This window comes from Silurus aristotelis, assembly GCF_946808225.1.
Source record: "Silurus aristotelis genome assembly, chromosome: 26".
In the NCBI taxonomy this organism is placed as follows: Eukaryota; Metazoa; Chordata; class Actinopteri; order Siluriformes; family Siluridae; genus Silurus; species Silurus aristotelis.
Window position 1 is genome coordinate 9,518,644 of NC_139599.1, and position 17,032 is coordinate 9,535,675.

Genomic DNA, 17,032 nt, shown 5'->3' on the forward strand with positions numbered 1-17,032 from the left:
GCACCGCCTGCACTTTCCTATGGTCCATTTGGATTCCCTTGGCGCTGATCACATAGCTCTTAGGGAGGTTCAGGTATAGCTGGTGCTTTCGCAGGAGCTCCAACACTTGGGTCACGTGGTCGTGATGTTCCTGAAGCATCCGGGAGTAGACCAGAATGTCATCGATGTAGACGATTACAGATCGGTGTAGGAGTGGCCTGAACACATCATTCATGAAGCCCTGGAACACAGCCGGCACGATTGAAAGGCCGTACGGCATGACCCGGTACTCGTAGTGACCAGCGGGAGTGATGAAGTCTTCCACTCGTCTCCTTTTCAAATCCGCACGAGGTTGTAGGCACACCTGAGGTGTAGCTTGGTGAAGTAGCATGCCTCACGGAGGTCCTCTAGTGCGGCAGGGACGACCGGGAGCGGATAAGGCAGAGGAATGATGAGGCCATTGAGGCTCCGGTAGTCGATACAAGGCCGGAGGCCCCCATCCTTCTTTGCCACAAAAGAAGAGAGCCATCGGGTTGTTGGAAGGTAGTGGAGGCGCCGGAGGTGGAGCCCGGTGGACTGGGTTAGCGGCGACCGCAGCCCGGAGCACTACGATGAGCTCCCGGAGAAGCTCCGTGTTTGCACCCAGCTGTGGATCTGGCTCCATCGGTAAGGCTGCGTGGTTCTTTCTTTACTCCTTCTGTTTGCTGGGTCAGTTCTTCTGTCACGGTTGCGGAGTGATGGAAACAAAACCCCAGGGTAGTGAAGAAAAGGGTTTTAATGAAGTAGTAGTGCAACAGGTAAACAAACAGAAATGCCGAACGAAAAGTAAATGGTTCTTCGGGGAGGAAGAACAGAGCGGTCTCTGGAGGTATAGAGAACGTGGCGGATATCCACAGGAAAGTGGAATGTCGTGTAGCGAGGTCACAGTGTTCATCTACATGAGATAGTAGAACTGACGGTGAGTGAGAGCAGGAGAGGGGTTTATGTAGGGCTGCAGTTAACGAGCCGCAGGTGCCGATACTTAGTATGATGGGGACAGACTACGTGTGTGTGTGTGTGTGTGTGTGTGTGTGGAGCTGAGGGTTGGCGTGGCAGGCTGTCCCCTGACATCAGGGCCCTCTAGAAGGTGTAAGGTACTAGTGGCATCATCTTTGTGTTGCTGTTTTTTTCTCATCATACATGTCCGAATATTTTCAACGTCTTTTGGGGTAACAAAATAAGCTCGGTTGTTGAGATCAGTATGTCCCTGTTCCCTTGACCACTCATATGATTTTAGGAGAATTGTAACTGGTTTAAAACCAAGATATATTAAATCCTGAATATGCTTGATAAGCTCTTGACTGTTTTCTGAGTGCAAAGAGACAAAAACAATTAGATTAAACATCAATAATGTAAAGTAAAAATCCATGATAATCTAAAAAAAAACATCATATTCATGTGTAACAAAATAAATCATTGATGACTTGAGGTCAATATATTCATATGTAACAGAATAAATCAGTGATGACAAGGTCAACATATTCATGTGTAACAGAATAAATCAGTGATGACTTGAGGTCAATATATTCATATGTAACAGAATAAATCAGTGATGACAAGGTCAACATATTCATGTGTAACAGAATAAATCAGTGATGACTTGAGGTCATCATATTCATATGTAACAGAATAAATTATCTGTTTCAATCGGTTCAACCTGGATCTCACAGCGGATCGCAGTAGGGTCTCAAATTCTGTCTGATGGTGGTCAGAGCTGAATGATCCGTGCGGTGCTTAAACTATCGCTGCTTTGTTCCGCATTTTGTATGCCTTTAAATGCAACTATTTAATCGCATCTCTTTGACAGCTATCAACAGTCGTTATTAGACTGTTTTAACTGGTGCTAGAAAGTTAACGGTAACTTACATTAGTGAAAGGCTAACACGGTTAACTTGGCAATTCAAACTAATATTACAATTTCTGCTGTGAAATCCCCACAAATCTAAAAAGAAATATAAGGCTTACTATCATTAATATACTTCTGTAAAATGATACTTTAAGAAACATTAAGGCACAGTCTTACCTTTTTGCTGGTGGCACATCCTGATTTGCAGAACGTTGTTTATTTTTTATATTGGCGGACTCTGCAAAATGGTGATAGTAATTGGGTCGCACATAATGATGACGTCATAAACGCTGATTGGCTAAGGAAGTTGTTGTCCCAGGGTAATCATAAAAAATATTGGTCTCAGGGCGGCACGGACTTGGCAAAATCAGGATGTGTTACTATTATACATACAGCTCACCACCCAAAAAAAGTTTTAGGCAAGAAACCAATGTATTTATTACTCATTAGCTATTATTTTTTAATAGTTTTTACATATTTACATTTTTTTTTTTCAACAGGAGGTACAGCAGTGGACAGCTTGTCAATTCAATTAAGTATGATTTCAAGAGACCAGGATTCAGCGCTGCAACAGGTAAACCTATATAGTCTTGCAGTAGATATTGGAAAAAACTGCTTTAAAGAGATCACATTGGTATCTTATTACATATTGCTAATTGTAGCTAATTTAAATTTAAATGGTTGGTAATCTAAGCCTTTGATTACATGTCTAATTAAACACAATGTTTTAAAAAAGACATGGGCAGAACAACAAAAAGTTTTATGGTTTCATGATATAGATGAACTATATATTGACATACTCATTTGCTGTCTTTATAAGGTATCTTTACACAGGTGGTATAGAAGGACTCTAAACAGTTGGGTGTTGGGGTTGCCACAGATGGGACTTCAACCATTGTGGTGGGCCACTATTTACCAGCCAGCAATATCAGCAGAAACTTTATCAGAAACTTTGAGATGAATGTCCTGCCACTGCAAATGCCTAAACAATGATTTGCTGTCACATGACTTAGTTATCTTGTTTGACATAGTGTTACATGTAATTGTTGAAATAGCAAGCAGTAAATTGAACCAGTGTTAAGAATTAATGAGAAGAATGCATTTTTACTTGTCAAGTAAAATACATGGTTAAGCGTTTGGGTATCTGTCTAGGACCAAAATAATCTTAAATCAACATAAATGTAAAAAGCTTTAACATTTGTTTACAATACAGTCTCACAAAATAGCTTACTTGAAATAATATGCATTTCCCGCAAGCAATCGCCCTTACCTACAGCATTACCAGGTCAGGCCAGGAGGGGTCACTGTGGCGCTCAGAAAGAAGCTCACACCATCCCCCATTGCAGGCCAGCCTGGTATGCCTGCAACAGACTCATCGAGTGGAAGCAACTCACAGCCTGACCTGCCGCGTAGCCCTACCTACCAGGGCCAAGCGGCCCTTCGTATGCAAACCGATAGCCTTCATAGATGTAGCACTCGGGGAGAGATAGCTAGCTAGCGTCTCTACCACAAGCGGCATCGTCCTGTTGCCGTGCTACATAGTCCCAATAACATTCGCGCACAGCGAGAAACATTGGAAAAGCACGCGCCGCACACGGGCCTCCCAGGACCCAGACGGTGCGCAGGTCAGGGAAGGCGCTGAGGCTGTGACACAGGGCGCAGGAAACGCTCATCCAGCTCACTGGGTGTGCGCTGCTTCTGCTACACGACCGGCCCAGCTAGATACAGCTCGGACCCGGCCCGTGCCGCAACCTGAAAGAGCTCTTCGTACAGCACAGGCTGTGAGGAGTCCACAGGCTCGCTAGCATCCATCATCTCATCCTCCTCGGAGAGAGAGACATGTAACGCTGCGCCGCCCGCACCGTGAGAAGTTTCCCCGAAATTTCCTCCACCTCGGAGGAAGAAATACGGAGCACCGCTCTACACACACCGGGAAAAGAACCGCCAAACGAGCTCTTTCCCCGGGGGACTTGAGCTCGGCTAGCAGCCGGGAGCGCATAGCCACACGGCTAAAATTCTAACAGCCGATACCTTCGAGAGCCAAAGCCGTGAGGAAAAGCACTCTATGTTTTCTCTCTATGTTTTCTCCTTCGGAGAGCGCTCTCCTCGGATAGCTCTCCTAGGATAGAAATTTCTCCCACCTCGGAGGAAGAAATACGGAGCACCGCGTTACACGCACCGGAGAAGGAACCGTCAAACCAGAGCTCTCCCCGGGGAACAAGAGCTCGGCTGGCAGCCAGGAGCACATAGCCACACGGCTAAAATGCTAACAACCGATACCCTCGAGAGCCGACTAAGCACACTCCTAAGCTAAGCAAACAACACATCGGCAGAAGACAGAATTCTGCCTGCATTTAAGCTCATGACTGCACAGATAACACACACAAAGCGCTTACCTGAACGAGCAGAAGCTAATGTCGCTACCACCACACAGCCACTTTGTAGCTTCCTGGTGCACGGATTGCATATTGGCTAGATTTCAAACGTGGTTCAGAGCGTGGACGACGCAGGGGCGTTCCCAAAGCGCTTAGATGCAGCTTGAGTTCCTGAAGGGGAACAATTGCTATTAAGATCATTGCTGATATCTTTACTCTGTGTCATTATGTTAACACATACCAATCATATATAATTATGGATTTATAACTTGCCCACACTGCAAATGGAAAAATGTATCTAATCCAATCCAGTCCAATCCAATCAACTCTTAAAGTATGTTTTCACGAAACAATTCCATAAACATTTTTAAAACACATTATTGTATTAAAGTGAATATTTAGATGAATTCACAAAGGTACCACAGGGTACCACAGGGGGTGCATCCAAAATTCACAGATTTTCTGAACGCTAATTGTTTTTGACAAACAAAAACAATGATTCAGAATATCTACTAGCAGATAAAATTAAATCCAACAAAACACAGATAAAAAAGTAGGTTTAACATAAACATAACATTTCAAAAAAAGGCTAAACAAACATTGACACAACCGCAGAGGGACACTTTCCTTGAGCACCCCTGCCAAAAAATTTGAAAAACAATACAAACTCTGTACTCACACCCCACCTCTTTACTCACACCTTAAAACAAGGCACTCATGTGAAGAGGAACTCCACCACAATAGCACCAGGACACTTGTGAAAGTAAATAAGCAAATAACACAAATATTATTCCACACAGAAAAACAGAAACCAAACTAATAAAATCAAAATACACAAAATATGCTGTAACAGAAAATAGCAAAGTAGAGTAAAACAAAGCAAAGCAAACAGTACTGTCTGGTTTGTGATGGGTAATTTTACTTTATGAGTGACTATGAATATTCGAATGACTGCAACTGGTGCAAGGTTGCCACACATTTCACAAAATAATTATAGGGTTTTGATAAAACATTTGGCAACTCTTGTTGAATAAATAGGCTTATCAGGGCAATAGAAAACTGCGGTGTTGCCTCCTAAAAATTAGAACATAACCCCCGTGAGTTTCGGTACATCTGGTTATGTGCATCTGTTCTCTCATTGATTATTGCATATGTTAGCCTATTTGTTAAATCACTGCTTACGTGTGTGTGTTGTGTGTGTGTGTGTGTGTGTGTGTGTGTGTGTGTGTGTGTGTGTGTGTGTGTGTGTGTGTGTGTGTGTGTGTGTGTGTGTGCATGCATGTTTGAGTACCAGGGATGAGCAGATGGCTAAGCACATCACATGACTTACATTGTGCAACACACAGATTTTCCCTGTTCTGTTTAGGTTCACTAGGTTCGGGTTAGGGGCAGTTTAGGGGCAAGAACTACCCATGTTAGCATCAGTACTAGACCATAGAGCAATAGAAGGTGGTGGCTTCTGGTGGCACAAGAGTTATAAAAAAATTATACTGTACCTGCGAATTAATTTTTTTTTAAATTATTTTAAAAAGATGGAGCCTGTGTGCAAGATGGCAAGCCATCACTGGGAATCGGTGTTACCTGTTGTATGTTTAGATGCTCTGCTTTTGTGTTTGTCTACACATAGTGCTAAACAAATTTCCTGATATTTGCATCTAAATTTGTTAATCAACTTAGAACATGGCACCTTTTGTTTTAACCCATACATTTCTCACCTATTAACTCAATTAAATACAGTTTTGAAAAGCCTACTATTTTTTATATTTGATTTCCCAACAAGAAAATGTCAAGTTACTTGTCTTACACCAGGCTTTTATGTAAATGTAATACTAATTGCAATATCTGTTTTGAGTTTAATTTTAATAATTATTTATTATTGTCCCAGAGCGATGTTTGTTCTCCATGTCTTACTAGCTCTGGGATATTTTTTTGGGATATATGCCAACGAAGGACCCGCTCCTTCAAGCATTAAACTAAAAACAACTTCCTGTAAGCTTATAATTAAAAGTCAAGTCAAGTCAAGTCAAGTTTATTTGTATAGCGCTTTTCACAACAGACATTGTCTCAAAGCAGCTTTACAGAAAACAACAGTGAAGGTGAATGGTGTGTGTTTGTCCCTGATGAGCAAGCCGTGGCGACAGTGGCAAGGAAAAACTCCCTTAGATGATATGAGGAAGAAACCTTGAGAGGAACCAGACTCAAAGGGGAACCCATTCTCATATGGGTGACATCAAGAGTTTGATCATAAATCTTTCAACAATACAGAACACTGGAGAGAGAGAACTAACATGAGTACTGGAGTATAAGATTATAAGTGAATGTTCTTTCTACAGTCTTTGGTATAAAAAGCTCAACATTTGTGATCATCATAGATCCAGCATCAGCTTCTCCATTCCAGGGCCTTTAAACACTCGGCATCTACTTCTCCATGATCATCCATAGGTCCATAATCTTCACGAGGTGGGACGTGACTGGAGCTGGCCAAACCTTAGGATGCCTCGGGATGGGGAGAGCTCTGTTTAATCAGATTTTTCCATGTAATTGTTCAGTTGCTCCCCAAATGAATAGTTCAGTACTGTAGAGTACAATAACTTTTAAAGTAAACCATTACAGTATATTTGTTCTATACCCTTCATATTTGTGCAGTAAGGCCAGACCAGTAGGTGGTGGCAACACTGAGTCCTCCAGCCTGAAGAGGAGGAGGACCATATGGCGTTTCATCATCATTTAGTCAAAAGCCTATACCTCTGCTGGTATGAGGGTGCATTAGTGCCTATGGAAAGGACTGCCTTCACATCTGGAACAATCAATCCAATTCTGTGAGTAAAAGGTTTTATGTAGGTAGGTAGGTAGGTGGGTAGGTAGACAAACCTTGACAGCCGAACCTTGACAGCCGAACCTTGACAAACTATGTCTTCATGGGCTTTAAGATTGAACAGGTTTGGCTTGTTAATGTTAATTGTAATGTTATAGAATACAAAGACATAGATTATACTCTGCCTCCAGTTGTGTGGTAATAGTTTGTGGAGCATTTGGTTGTGGCATTGTTAGTTGTTTATATAGATTTAGCCATATAGGGTTATTTATTTATTTAAATTGTGTATATTTATCAAAAAATATTACCTTGTAAATACAAATACATTGCATTTATTGAATTACTGGTTGGGCACACATGTGCACAATTAAATACACACACACACACACACACACACACACACACACACACACACACACACGTTTGTATTTGCTAATTCTCATCTGTACAGTCCTGACATTAAACATTTTTTATTGTTTTGACTGCCATAGTGTTACTAATCTATTTTGTTCATAATTACAGTTATTGCTAAGTTTCTTGTTTGTTGATTGACTGACCATGTTTTTTTGTTGCTGTTGTTTGGTTTATTTTTGGATTAATAATCTGGATAACATTGAAAGAATTATGAATTAGACAGTCAAAAAGACAAGATATTTTTTTTAAGCTGCACACTTATTAGGATGGAATTAAGTGATTTATTTGATTTATTTATTTGATTTTATTCTTTTTCTTTTTTTTTTTTTTGCCTGCTCCCATTAGGGGTCACCACATCTTATCATCCATCTCCATACTACCCTTTTCTTTACATCTGCCTTTTTCAAATTTACCACCTGCATGAGTACCCTCACCATGTCAGGGATCCACCTGCCACGCCCCCTTTGGTGGCTCTCTATGCCTCCGCTCTACCTAGAGCTCCAGGTTTAACCACGCACACCTGAAGCTGATCATCACTCCACCCCGCTCCTACATAAACCCCTCACTCACATTCACTCCCCGTTCGTTATTGAATGTGTTAGATGCTACGTACTGCTGCATGGTCTCACAGTTGCATGCAGTACTCTACGGGTTCCGTTCCGTTCGGACTCTACCATCCGGTACCGGCTGTGTTTCTCCTCCCCGCGCATTTCAGATCAGCTACGCTTCCCCCCATGTGCACCTCGGACTCTCTTAAAGACTTGTGTGAGTGCGCGTGTGTGTGTGTGTGTGTGTGTGCTTGGGTGCTTGTGTTTATCTCTCTCCCTCACTCTGGTCAATAAAACCCGAGTGAGCTTTACTCCGGCTTCCGCCTTCCGTTTCTCTCGCACCCTGACAGAATAAGGAACCTCCTAAAAGGGATAAAAAAAAAAAAAAAAAAAAGATCGGGTTGCTGCCATGGTCCCAGCGTGATCCAAACCTCGGATGGAGGATTCGCTGTGCCACGCTGTTCCAGACGGCCAAGCTCCGCCTCTGGAAACACCCGGAAGCACGCAGCCGATTCATCCTCGCCGATTCATTCTTATGGAATTCCCGACTCGCTTTTCCGGCAATATGGAGGAGTGAAGCGTTTTTGTATGGAGCGTGGGTAAATATGAGTTTCTATCCCTCCGCTTACACCACCGAAACAGCTAAAATCAGACTCCATATCTCCCTCTTGTCTGGAGACTCTCTCTCTCTCCCAGTAAGCTGTGGAGCGCATTCGGAGGGGATTTCCGTTCGTGTACTCATTTCATTGAGCTTCTCACGGGGATGTTCGGGATGAATCCAGCGTATCTGCTTTTTAACCCTCTCGATTCTGAGCAGGCTCCACCCCAGGGTTTCCAGGAGGACTTTTTTCCGCTCCAGAGTCGTGAAGAGAGCTCCGTTCCGCTCCAGAGTCGTGAAGAGAGCTCCGTTCCGCTCCAGAGGCGTGAAGAGAGCTCCGTTCCGCTCCAGAGTCGTGAAGAGAGCTCCGTTCCGTCCCAGGACCTCCAGGAGAGCTCCTCTCAGCTCCAGCGTGTCTCCGGGAGCTCCTCTCAGCTCCAGCGTGTCTCCGGGAGCTCCTCTCAGCTCCAGCGTGTCTCCGGGAGCTCCTCTCAGCTCCAGCGTGTCTCCGGGAGCTCCTCTCAGCTCCAGCGTGTCTCCGGGAGCTCCTCTCAGCTCCAGCGTGTCTCCGGGAGTCCTCTGCCCTGCTCCAGCGTGTCTCCGGGAGCTGCAGGACGGCTCTGCTCCGCCCCCGGGCCTTCAGGAGATCCTTTCAGGAGATCCCTTTCTTTATGCACTAATTTTTTTTATTACACAACGTAAAGAGTATTAAGGCCAAACAATGTGTGATCTGTACCTCTTGCTTATACAAGAAAATAATTTGGATACCAAGAGATGAGTACAACAAGATGTCATCTTCTTGTATAAAACTGATCTTAAAGCTGAGGAATAGAGCAAATAAATATTTAACATTAAATTTTTTTTTTCTTTGTTATCATTATTTGTAAATAGACATTTTCTATAAATGTGCACTATATGGCTAAATGTTTGTGGACCATTATACTAATATTATACTGTATATACTAGCAAATGTAACAAAAACTAGAAAAGTAACAAACTTGTTACAAAATTTACTTGTGTTACTAAAATTTAGTAGTTTCTTTGTGTACTTCAAATTTTTGAAGTAGGCGGGTGGTCACATGTTCCTGAGCAAGATGGCATCTTAGGAGTTTTGCTCCACTTTAGAACTCTGTATAATTTTTATTCAGCCCTATTTTCTGTATAATTTGTGCTATTTCAATAGTGTGGAAGGAGATGGAAAGTGGTGGGTATAAAGATTTTCCTATTTTTTCATTAACAAGGTCACAGAAAAGTAAAGAGAAAAAGAAAAACACTGCTGCACATGATGGAGAAGGGGAAGAGGCTAGTGCTAGCCCACAATCGGACACTTCACTTATTTTGAGTGAAATTAGGGCTGTGGGCACGCGGCTAGACGGTATTGAGGGACAGTTAGGAAAAATTGCTTCCTATGTTGCAGTCCTCGAGAATGCGTTCACTGCTCTCACTGTACGAGTCACTGACACCGAGACGCGTATAACTACAGCCGAGCAACGGATCTCTGCAGTGGAAGACACGGGAAGTGCACATAGCAATCTGATGGCTAATTTGCGTGCTACCGTGGAGCAAATGCAAGCTAAAGTGGATGATCTGGAAAACCGGGGTCGCTGTAAAAACATGAGGATTGTTGGGCTTCCTGAGAAAGCGGAAGGCAGTGAATCCTTGACAACTTTTTTACAGTCTATGTTTCCAGTTTGGCTTCAGCTTCCCGCAGGTTTCCCTGCTATCGAGATCGAGAGAGCGCACAGAGCCCCCCTTCCATCTCAATTAACACTGAACGCGCCGCTGAGGAGTGTTATTGTGCGGTTCCTCCGCTTCCCAGTAAGAGAGGCGGTTTTGAGAGCTGCCAGGAAAACACTGGTAAACCATAGTGGTGCCACGTTACGCTTTTTCCCAGATTTATCAGCGGAGGTGGTGCGGAAACGGCGGGCGTTTGGACGCGTGTGTAAAAGAATGGTGGATCGAGGGGTATACCGTGGCTTTGCTTATCCAGCTAGACTCCACTGTTTACACAATGGAAAGATAATTTTGTTTGACACTGTGGAGGCAGCTACTAACTTTCTGGACGCAGCCGAGTGATCTTTTGCTTTTCTGTAGACAATAGGATTATTCCCGTTTTTCCCACTCCTTCAATCACTGTGAGGGCGTTTCATGTTTCTCCTTACTGAACTTGAACATAATTATATGGCTTTTTCAGTTTGTTGCAGGACCACTCGGTGGACTTTTGTTTGTTGGGACGAACTTCGGTGCTATATTTAGGACTGTTATGCCGGTCTGCACTAACCCAGCCATTAGGGGGGCACAAGCCAGTGTACTCTTAGTGCCGGTCCCAAGCCCGGGTAAATGGGGAGGGTTGCGTTAGGAAGGGCATCCAGCGTAAAACATGTGCCAAATCAAATATGCGGATCACAAATGAGAATTTCATACCGGATCGGTCGAGGCCCGGGTTAACAACGACCGCCACAGGTATCGTTAGCCGACAGGGTACCGGTGGAAATTGGGCTACTGTTGGCCGAAGGAGGAGAAGGAGCGGAGGAAGGCGTCTACAGAGACGGCAGGAAAAGGAGCAGTGTAGGAGAGTAGAGGTTCGGGTTGGTACTTTAAATGTTGGTACTATGACGGGTAAAGGGAGAGAGATAGCTGATATGATGGAGAGGAGAAAGGTAAATGTGTTGTGTGTTCAGAAAACCAAGTGGAAAGGGAGTAAGGCCAGGAACATTGGAGGTGGGTTTAAACTGTTTTATCATGGTGTGGATGGGAAGAGAAATGGTGTAGGGGTGATTCTGAAGGAAGCGTACAGTAAGAGTGTAGTGGAGGTGAAGAGAGTTTCTGATAGGGTGATGATCGTGAAGGTGGAAGTTGAAGGGATGATGATAAATGTCTATATAAAAGTGCCTATGCTCCACAAGTTGGCTGTGAGATGGAGGAGAAAGAAAGATTCTGGAGTGAATTAGATGAAGTGGTAGATGGTGTACCTAGGAAAGAACGATTGGTGATTGGGGCAGACTTTAATGGGCATGTAGGTGAAGGGAACAGAGGTGATGAGGAGGTGATGGGTAGGTATGGTTTTAAGGAGAGGAATGTGGAAGGGCAGATGGTGGTAGATTTTGCTAAAAGGATGGAAATGGCAGTGGTAAACACGTATTTTAAGAAGAAGGAGGATCATAGGGTGACGTATAAGAGTGGAGGAAGGTGCACACAGGTGGATTATCTTCTGTGTAGGAGATGCAACCTGAAGGAGATTGGAGACTGTAAGGTGTTGGCGGGGGACAGTGTAGCTAGACAGCATCGGATGGTGGTCTGTAGGATGGTTTTGAAGGCGAAGAAGAAGAGGAGGAAAGTAAGGTTTGAAAAAAGAATAAGATGGTGGAAACTGAAGGAGGAAGAGTGTAGTGTGAGGTTCAGGGAAGAGGTCAGACAGGGGCTTGGTGGTGGTGAAGAGGTGCCGGATGATTGGGCAACTACTGCAGGAGTGATGAGGGAGGCAGCTAGAAAAGTACTTGGTGTGACATCTGGAAATAGAAAGCAAGACAAGGAGACGTGGTGGTGGAATGAGGAAGTGCAGGAGAGCATTAGGGGAAAGAGATTGGCAAAACAGAAGTGGGATCGACAGAGTGATGAGAAAAGTAGGCAGGAGTACAAGGAGATGCGGCAGCAGGTTAAAAGGGATGTGGCGAAAGCCAAGGAAAAGGCATATGAGGAACTGTATAAGAGGTTGGACACTAAGGAAGGAGAAAAGGATTTATACCAATTGGCCAAGCAGAGGGACCGAGCTGGGAAGGATGTACTGCAAGTTAGAGCAATAAAGGATGGAGAGGGAAATGTGTTGACTAGTGAGGAGAGTGTGTTGAGAAGATGGAGGGAGTATTTTGAGCAGCTGATGAATGAGGAAAATCAGAGAGAGAGAAGGTTGGAGGAGGTGGAGTTGGTGAAGCAGGATGTAGATAGGATTAGTAAGGAGGAAGTGAGAGCAGCGATTAAGAGGATGAAGAATTGAAAGTCGGTTGGACCAGATGACATACCGGTAGAAGCGTGGAGATGTTTAGGAGAGATGGCAGTGGAGTTTTTAACCAGATTGTTTAACAGGATTTTGGAAGGGGAGAGGATGCCTGAGGAATGGAGAAGGAGTGTGCTGGTACCGATCTTTAAGCATAAGGGAGATGTGCAGACCTGCAGTAACTACAGGGGAATTAAGTTGATCAGTCACACCATGAAGTTATGGGAAAGAGTAGTGGAAGCCAGGCTGAGAGAAGAGGTGACCATCTGTGAGCAACAGTATGGTTTCATGCCGAGGAAGAGCACCACAGATGCCTTATTTGCTTTGAGGATGTTGATGGAGAAGTATAGAGAAGGACAGAAGGAGCTGCATTGTGTATTTGTGTATTTAGAGAAAGCGTACGACAGGGTGCCGAGAGAGGAGTTGTGGTATTGTATGAGTAAGTCAGGTGTGTCAGAGAAGTATGTGAGGGTGGTGCAGGACATGTATGAGGACAGTGTGACGGCAGTAAAGTGTGCAGTAGGTACGACAGACTGGTTCAGGGTGAAGGTTGGACTGCATCAAGGATCGGCCCTGAGCCCTTTCCTGTTTGCAGTGGTGATGGACAGGTTGACGGACGAGGTCAGACAGGAGTCTCCCTGGACTATGATGTTTGCAGATGATATTGTGATTTGTGGTGAGAGTAGAGAGCAGGTTGAGAAGAGCCTGGAGAGGTGGAGATATGCGCTGGAGAGAAGGGGAATGAAAGTCAGTAGGAGTAAGACAGAGTACATGTGTGTGAATGAGAGGGAGGGCAGTGGAGTGATGCGGTTGCAGGGAGAAGAGGTGGAGAAGGTGGAGGAGTTCAGGTACCTGGGGTCAACAGTGCAAAGTAATGGAGAGTGTGTTAGGGAAGTAAAGAAAAGAGTGCAGGCAGGGTGGAGTGGGTGGAGAAGAGTGACAGGAGTGATTTGTGATAGAAGAGTATCTGCAAGAATGAAAGGGAAAGTTTATAGGACTGTGGTGAGACCTGCGATGTTGTATGGATTAGAGACAGTGGCATTGAGTAAAAGACAGGAGGTGGAGCTGGAGGTAGCAGAGCTGAAGATGTTGAGGTTTTCGTTGGGAGTGACGAGGATGGACAAGATTAGAAATTAGTTTATTAGAGGGACAGCACATGTAGGATGTTTTGGTGACAAGGTGAGGGAGGCGAGATTGAGATGGTTTGGACATGTGCAGAGAAGGGACATGAATTATATTGGTAGAAAAATGCTGAAGATGGAGCCACCAGGTAGGAGGAAAAGAGGAAGGCCAAGGAGGAGGTTTATGGATGTGGTGAGGGAAGACATGCAGGTAGTTGGTGTAAAAGAGGCAGATATAGAGGACAGGGTGGTATGGAGACGGATGATCCGCTGTGGCGACCCCTAATGGGAGCAGCCGAAAGAAGAAGAAGATGCCGGTCTGCACTAAAGTTTATTTTATTACATTTTTTTAGTAAAAAAAAAAAAAAAGCCATTTAATTACGTCCACAATTTTTTTTTTCTTTCTTCTCTTTCTTTATATGCTGTATTTAATTAATATTTTCTCTTATTAAGGTTATTAGAGTGGACTTTATTTGTTTATTTCTAGGAGTTTTTAGGGGTTTTTTCTGTCCTTCGTGTTTCTGGGTGGTCAATGGAGGTGTTGGCGGGTGGTGTGTGTGACGAGTTGATATGTGAGCCCTATCGTTAGGGTATTGGGCAAAGGGGGGGAAGATTGGTGGGGGTTATTGTTTATGTTTAGGAGAGCCGGTTATATTACAGAGTTATGTTGTCTTAATCTTACTTCTGTCAGTCCACAGCATTTAAACACTTTGAACAGCACTTATGTATGTCTGATCTGACTAGGGTGGTCACATGGAACGTGAAGGGCATGGGTGGCATAGTCAAGAGAAAGAAAGTTCTGACATTCTTGAAGAAGGAAAGGGTAACTATTGCACTCCTACAGGAGACGCATTTGTCAGATGCAGAACATTTAAAGCTTAAAAGGGACTGGGTTGGGGAAGTATATTTTAGTTCTTTCTCATCAAATAAACAGGGCGTGGCCATTTTGATACATAAAATTTTTCCTTTCATCTTAGAACAGGTTGAAAAAGATCCTGAGGGCAGATTTGTTCTGATTACTGGTCACATCTTGGGAAAACCTCTTGCTGTCTTGAATGTGTATGCCCCAAATGAGGACAGCCCTGACTTTATATCAAGGATGGTCCTATTGTTTAATCACAAGTGTAATGGCCTGGGGATTACGGCTGGGGACTTTAATTGTGTCATGGACGGTAGGTTAGACAGATCATCTTTCACAAGATCATCTGCCCGTTCTTCACAAACTCTGCAAAATATGTGCCACGCTTCAGGCTTAGTGGACATATGGAGGGAGCTGCACCCAGGGGTCAAGGATTTTACATTTTATTCTTCTCCCCATAATTATTATTCCAGATTAGACTATGTTTTCTTGCCCTCCAGATTTGTTAAATGTGTGCGATCCTGTGAAATCGGTCCAGTGGTTCTTTCGGACTATAACCCAGTGTATTAAGATTTAACAGGATTTTCAACCCTGAAATCTTCTTACTGGAAATTTAATAGTTTTCTACTTAATGACAATGCTTTCTGCCAGTTTCTTGAAGAAAAATATCCCAGTAGTGGCAGGATAACGAATTCTGTCCAGTGAACAGCACCACCAAATGGGATGTGGCTAAGGCCACCTTGAGGGGCCACATTATCTCTTTTACCACGTGGCGTAAAAACAAAAGGCAGAGAACAGGAAAACATTAGAGGAGGAGGTTAAAAGATTGGAACTGATTCATAAACTTTCACCCACGCAAAACAACTGGAATCTTCTAATTGGTGCCAGATCTAAACTTAACTTAAACTATTCAGAACATGTAAAAAAGTTAGTGATGTTCAGCAGGCAAAGGTTTTATGAGTATGGGAATAAACCCAGTCATCTCTTGGCATATCAACTCAGGTGTGAACAGGCTGAAAGGTCCATTAGGGCCATTGAAATCGCTGAGGGAGAAGTTTCGCATGATCCTGCTGTAATAAACTCCAGTTTTAAAGATTTTTATGAGAATCTGTACACCTCCTCTTGCGCACACCAAGACCCTGCCACTTTTTTGGATAGGATACCCCTACCCTCAATCTCAGACGAGGACCGGGCCTTTCTCAATACCCCTCTGACAAAAGGTTAAATCTTTGCCGCTATTCAAGCTATGACTAGTGGGATGGCACCAGGGTTGGATGGCTTCCCTCCGGAATTTTACAAAAGATTTTGGCATGTGCTGTCCCCTATTTTCATGCCATTAGTTGATAACCTTTTGGAAGACAGTCTTACTCCGGATTCCTGGAGGACTGCTTCTATTATCTTGATCCTCAAAAAAGGAAAGAACCCATTAGACTGTGCCTTATATCGCCCGATCAGTTTACCTAATGTAGACTTAAAAATTGTGGCTAAAGCTTTAGCTCGTCGCCTGGAGAAGATTCTACCTAAGGTTATTAAACCGGACCAAACTGGTTTTTATTAAATCCTGTTATGGTTCAGACAACATTCGTCGTCTGTTGAACATAATACAGCATGTGACTGTAGATGGTGACCCGGCTGCTATAATATCTCTGGATGCAGAGAAAGCTTTCGACAGGGTTGAGTGGAGGTTTTTATTTCAAGTGTTGGACAAGTTCAATTTGGGCTCTAACTTTATCATACTAGTGAGCCTTCTTTACTCTAGCCCGTCAGCTGTGGTTAATACTAACGGTTTACTATCAAGTCGAATTTCGATCCAGAGAGGTTGCCGTCAGGGCCGCCCCTGTCGCCACTCTTGTTTGCCTTATATATCGAACCTTTGGCAGAAAGTATTCGCATGCATAGGGGCATCTGTGGGGAGATGGCAGGTGGGTTGGAACACCGTCTATCGTTATATGCGGATGATGTTCTTCTTTACTTAAAACAGCCACAGTTATCCATTCCCAGTCTGTTGGAGACAATTAATCAATTTGGTCAGTTTACTGGATATAAAATAAATTTTGGAAAATCCCAGACCATGTTTTTAAATACCCCACAACCGGTTAATTTACATTGTCCCTTTGACATTACTGACTCTGGGTTTATTTATTTGGGCATACACATAACCTCTGACTTAAAGGATTTATTCTCTAAGAACTACTCAACCCTAATGGCAAGACTTAAGCAGGATATCAGCTTAACAATGTTGAAAAATGTGTAAAGGACATTAGACAGTGGATGCTCGATAACTTTCTTCTGCTAAACTCAGATAAGACGGAAGTACTTTTACTAGGACCACATGCAGCTAGAAGCAAACTTTCCGATTACCTAACATCTCTGGATGGTGTTTCTGTTTCAGCGTGTACGGCTGTCAAAGACCTTGGTGTGATTATTGACTCAAGTCTTTCCTT